Source organism: Prionailurus viverrinus, chromosome B4, assembly GCF_022837055.1.
Source record: "Prionailurus viverrinus isolate Anna chromosome B4, UM_Priviv_1.0, whole genome shotgun sequence".
Lineage (NCBI taxonomy): Eukaryota > Metazoa > Chordata > Mammalia > Carnivora > Felidae > Prionailurus > Prionailurus viverrinus.
The window spans coordinates 16,136,542-16,142,694 of NC_062567.1; the positions used below are offsets into that span (position 1 = coordinate 16,136,542).

Sequence of the window (6,153 nt, forward strand, 5' to 3'; positions counted from 1 at the left end):
TTCTTTCTAAAAAAGAAAACGCACATCTTAATAAAGCTAGACATCTTTTCAACAAAATTTGGATTTTCATTTTTAAAATTTTCTATAATTTCCCTAAATCTATGCTGCTCTTTCATACAGAATTCGGAGTCACATATCTCTCTTTGTCAAAAACAGTTATACACGCCAAAGAAATAGAGGGGCGCCTGGGTGGTTCAGTTGGTTGAGCAACTGACTCTTTATTTCAGCTCAGGTCACAATCTCACAATTCGTGGGACGGAGCCCCAAGTTAGGCTTTGTGCTGACAGCATGGAGCCTGCCTGGGATTCTCTCTCTCTCCCTCTCTCTCTGTCCCTCCCCTACTCATGCACAGTCTCTCTCAAAATAAATAAATAAACTTTAAGAAAAAAGAACAAGAAATTGTCAGTATACTTGTGAGTTGGTAGTAATATAAGCTGAGTGCAATTGAAGCCCCTTAGAGCAAATAAAGAAACATCATCTATAGCAGTTCAAGCAAGGCACTTATACCCAGCTCCCCCCTTAAAGTTTAAGACACAATGCTTTAGTAAGCCATTAATACTTTAGTTAAAAATACTTTCGCTCAATAAAACACAGTGTTACGAATGACTGTCTTCATTTGCCACATTATCTTTCCCGGAATAGTTGGAGGCAATACTTTGGGAAAACAACAAACAGAGCTAGTTCTAAGCAAAATCGTAAAGTAAAACTTCTACTTCCTTTTGTCAAGCTCCTCTTTCTTAGATTTTTTTCAGTACCTTTGCATTCTCCTGCTTTGAACTAATTAAAACCTATTCACTTTAAAATTGGGTGTGCTCATTTTATAATCATTTGTGATCCTCTGAATTAGAATGCTGGCTCATCGACTAGCTAATTGTATTTTGGTTCAATTGCCTGCTCCTGTATAGTGTGAAATTCTTCTCTCATGAAAGAACTCCTTGAAAGACTTAGCGGTCTTCAGGCGCTGCTAAAACCACACAAAATGAACGGTCCACCTGCACACGTGGGCCCAAGGCCTGTCCTATGCAAGAAGGTCAGAGTCTCTCAGTAGATGCTTCAGGTAAGGGGACAGCGTCCTTGTTACCAATCTCCTTGTCTCTGAGCCTGAATCAACTAATTGTCACTATGACTAACTTAAAACCCTCAAATGTGTGGGCTTTTCATTATTAGAGATCAGCTCACAGAAAGCTACAAACATGGCCGCTTTCTGTTCTTGTAAGCCTCATCTCCCAACCCACCTACAATCTGCAAATAGGTCTTGCACTTCCTTCCTCCCTCAGGTTCCTTCCGTATTGGGGTCAGAGCACCACGACTTTGCGCTTACAGTGCATCTTTTTCCCAGAAGCTTCTTGGAGGTTTTCAACAAATGAATCCCCATGTCATTATCCTGTAGTGAATAAGGACACTGAGGACCCAAGGGCTTTTTTTAAAGACCAATTGTCTTTCAAGGTTATCTGGAAAATCACTTTTTTTTTTCCTGTTAGTGTACCTGAAACCTCCTGACAAAGCCTACTGCCATTCAGAATGTTTTTTTTTTAAAGAAAATTACTTTAGTTATGTAACAGTTTTAGTTATTTTAGCAATTTAGCTAATTGATGGCCTTATTCAATTTGCATATTCATTGAATTTTCATGCTGTCTCTCCATCTCTCTCACACACACTCACACACACACACACACACACACACACCAATGTCTGGCGCAGAAGGCAAGCCACAGGCCCAGACTGCAGGTAACTCACAAATAGTTACTTGTCCACTAATAAGCTTCACCCCTAAGATGCCACTGATGGGTTTTTTTTCCAGGCTTCAGGGGGAATAAATCACCCTTTCCCAGACTAAGGTTGCCCTACAATTTATCATCCAAATACATACATGTGAACGGATGTACATGTATCAGTTATTCCGGGACCATAGACTCATTCTTTTTTCTGAGACACGTCTTTACCGTACCTGACCTCCTGCTTGTACCCCATACACCTACCGCGTTGCTGGATATGCTGGTTCAAGCTCGTCTCCCTCCTCCAGATTGGAAGTCTCTTGGACCTTCGCTCATAACCGCCCTCCCTCCTGCTGATGGTGGTGCACGATGGCAGGTATAATGGCACCCGTGTTGGTGGCTGTGATGACAGGCATGCTTGGGAGACCTGGCTTCCTGTACAAAAAGCATGGGAGCCTGAGCCCCAGGAACTGGGTCAGAACCATCCTCAAGGCCCAGGATCCAAACAATTCCTTCTACAAGACTGGGCCGCAGGCCAGAGGCACAGTCCCTGATGCTCTAGGGCTATCATTTGAAGTACACTACAGTAATAGGAAGAAAATCAACATGTTGTTCAAATCTAAGCACAAAAACTCATAATAAGTTTCCCAAATCGAATGCATGCACAGAATTAGGACACCAAAACTTCAGCATGACAATTTTTACTACGATCCATTTTTCCTCTCTCCTCGCCACCCCATGAATCAAACTGGGCTCACATTAACAATAACCTAACTTGCCCCGATTCTAGTTCTTAACCTGCAGAGCAGATAAATGTCTGCCCCTAGTATTTGCGGATATGACTAGCGTGTTTCATATGCGTTCATTAATCGTCCTTTTATGTATTTTCCCCTTTTTGCCCACTTGGGAATGTCCCTGCTGTTACAGTTACGGAGGTCAGTGCTCTGGTGTCGCCACTTGTGGCGGGTTCCATGGAACAACCTTACGCCTGTTCTAGGAAAACTGGCAGAACCAGCTGCACTTGGTGCCATGAGGACTTTGGAGAACTCATCCTGGCTTCCACAGGTCAATGTCACTCCATTTCGAAGAGGCACGAGAAGCTCCCTACCTGGTAGGCATTTGAAGAGGTTGCCAGAGACGGTGGCCATTCCTTTTTCTGAGCCCGCCTAGTGAACAGAAAAGCAGGGCTTCTAGGTGTCAGTACGTACGAGAGCTTTTGGCTGAACGAGACTGGAACAAGGGATTTTGTACACGGTTAAGATTTATGCCCCTCCCTCCACCATGCAGTCTGGGACAAAGCAGCAGGGCCAAATCGTGTTTCACAGAGCCTCTGGTATAGCAGCTCCCTGCTTCTAGGAGTTCAGATCGTCTTTCAAGAGCGACCCAGAAGTCAGATATGCGGAGATAAAGATGTCAGCTTGATTACTAACAAAATCTAGGCTGAATCATACAGGCTGATCCACCGTGACAGGTCCTGCTGGTCTGCCACGGGCCCCATTAAATTTGGGGGGCAGATCGCCAACCAAAAGAAGGATGGAAGAGGCTGAGTCAACTGTGACCTACTTTTTATCTCAAGTTCAGGCAAATCAGTCACTTAGAGAGAAATAGGGTGTGGGGCAAGAAGCTTTCGGCTAATAGACGTTCCTCCACGTAGAAACTCAGAGGGAAAGGAAAGGAGCCCCCGGGTGCTCGCCTTCCTGAGGACCCCGACGTTGACCCTTGGAATGAAAATAGGAACATGTACTCCTATTTTGCCCAGAAAATGCCCAAATACCTTTCAAGGCCACAAACCACATCTGCTGGAGACCAAAGCCCTTGTTCTCAATCATTACATTATACTACCGTCCTGGAATCCCCCGCACGTTACAAGATTTCAGTACATGGTCACTAAAATCCGAGTCATTATTCTCATTGCTGTTATTCTTGCAGTCATAAATAAGTTTGGATTATTAAATGCACTCTTCTGAAGTTGGTCTTAAGTCTATGCAAATGAGAATAACCCAAGAAACTTGCCACATTCTTCCTGGAACATATTTCAAGAGGAAAGTTGACGTGGAAATGTCTTCAGCTCATGTTCCGCACAAAGCAAGAGTGCTAAGAAATCCTCTTTCATCAGTCATGGGAGTAGGTAGAGTCTGGAATCTGGAAGCTGTAAACGCTGGGGGGCATTTTGGAGAGGTAATAGTAACGGAATCAAATATTCAAGTGAGCTTATTTAAAAAAAAAATAAACCTATCTTGTATAAAGAAGTCTGCACTTGATATGATTGCTTATTTGTCTGGGCATTTTCATTTTTAAAAGTCGGTAGCAGATTTACAACATATTTTAACAGTGGCCCCAGAATCACAGTCAAGTATGAGGTCAGGGTAACCTGTAATGCTAGAAAAGCTGGTCTTTAAATCTGGTCATCAGCTGTTTCTCTCAAGATGCATTCAGCTGCAGGTTGTTGAGGATAAAACACATAAGGATAGGAACTTCATTTGTTGTCTTATATAAAAAAAAAAGCAGTAAAAAAAAAAAAAGAAGAAGTCTAGAGATAGGGCCCTTGTAGGGTGAATTAATTCAGTGGCTTAACATTGCCACCAGGGATCCTGATCTTTCTACCTTTCTCTTCTGCCATTTTCACTACGTTGGCTATTCTCCTCAGGCTTGTCACCTCCTGGTCACAATAGGGCTATAATAGCTCCAGCCATCACAGCTTGACACATATCTAAGAATATTAGAAAGAAGCCCCTTTCATGGACCCTTGTTAAGAGTGAGAAAAACTAGTGCTTGCTTCAGCAATGCGTAGGCTAAAACTGGAACGATGCAGAGAAGATTAGCATGGACCCTCCAAATTTGTGAAGCATTCTATATGAAAAACAGAGAAAAGGAATGAGAAAATTTTTTCCATGAGGCTCCCAAGACACTTCTCTCACGCCTCATCGGCCAGAACTCTGTGGCCTGACTTTTCATGAACTAACCACTGGAAAGAATAGTGGAACTTACCATGACTGACTAATGTCATTCTCTAGAACTGAGGAGGGGTCCAGCACCCTTGAAGGGTCTTTTGGTTAGTAAGTACATTGATAAAAATGCCAGTTGTTCTGTGTATTACCCAAGCCACACATTTCTGTTTCTGAGAGCTATAGGACTGTGGTTTTGCTCTGTCAATGCCCTCATTTAAACAGGGCCGATCAAAACCCTTTATAACTTTAACAGAGTGACCATGATTCTGATTGCTCTAGGCTTTGATGTTTCAATGTCTTCAAAAGTGCCTCTTTACTTCGTGACATGAACCAATGTGCTGGTTTTTTACTGCGCTTCATCGAAAAACACATATAGTTTTGGAAAACTCATATTCGACATTCTTTCGCTCACGCATTCAGTCGTCGGTCTTTGATGCCCACTATGTGCTAAGCACTGCCCGAGGAGCTGGTTATAGACAGGTCCAAAGCCTGTTTCCAGTATAGCCAGGGAAATTCAGACAGGTACACAACGTGATGGCAGAGAATTTGTGAAGCGTCCACAAGACCTAAGAACACAAGGCTATAATGGCCCTTAGGAGGCAGCGATGAATTCTGGCTTACAGAAAAGAGGCCTCATGGTGAAGCTGACATTAGAGAGGACTCTTGAAGGTGGGTGGAGTAGGTGAAGGCGTACTTCAGACCCAGGTAAACCCGGTGCAAAACCATTGAGTCATTATGCAAAGTGACAGTGAGGGTGTGACAGGTTTTGGAAATGGGGAGGAGTTCCTGACCTGGGGTGGTCAGAAGGAAGCGGTGGAGAATGGCGGGGGATGTGAGCAGATCTTGGAGGGAACTTGAAACTTTCTCAATGGAGGGCTGTCCCTCTTCACTCTGGGAGGTACTGCACCCCAATAATTATTGCATTCATTCAGTAAACATACCTGTCAAACATTTCTTATGGGTCTAGCACCAAAGAAGATGCTATAAATGTCATAGGTCTCAGAAAATTTCACCTAATCGGATAAGTCTTCTGTTCCTTACACCTTTAATTTATCCCTTTCCTCTGTCTTCTGTTCAACCTACAAGCATTTTACAGCTTTTTTTTTTATTAAAACATATCTTTCCCTTCATCTTACTCCTTCTCAAACTAACACTCTGCCCACCTTCGTCCCTTCAACACCAAAGTCCCTGAGGTACTGCTGGTGATGTAGAGCCTTATCTCCCACTAACTTCTCAGCTTCTTACGAGCTTTTCTACCCTCATTTTCTGTCAGACTTACCAACAGTGACCTTTGAATTGCTATTTTCGGCTCTCATCCCACTTGATCTTTCTGTGATTCTCCATACTGTGATTCAACCCTTTTTCACTGAAACTCTCGCATTCTAGAACAGCGTTCTCTTCTCCTTCTCCTATATCTGATATCATTTGTCTCTGATGTTCACAGTCTCCTTCCTCTTGGCCCACCTCTCAAATATTGATGTTCCTTACTT

At 43.1% G+C, this 6,153-nt stretch overlaps 1 pseudogene; it reads left to right on the top strand.

The window, feature by feature from the left end:
- Positions 1-4,485: 4,485 nt before the first annotated feature.
- On the top strand, positions 4,486-4,603 carry LOC125171426 (uncharacterized; annotated as a pseudogene).
- Positions 4,604-6,153: the final 1,550 nt, after the last annotated feature.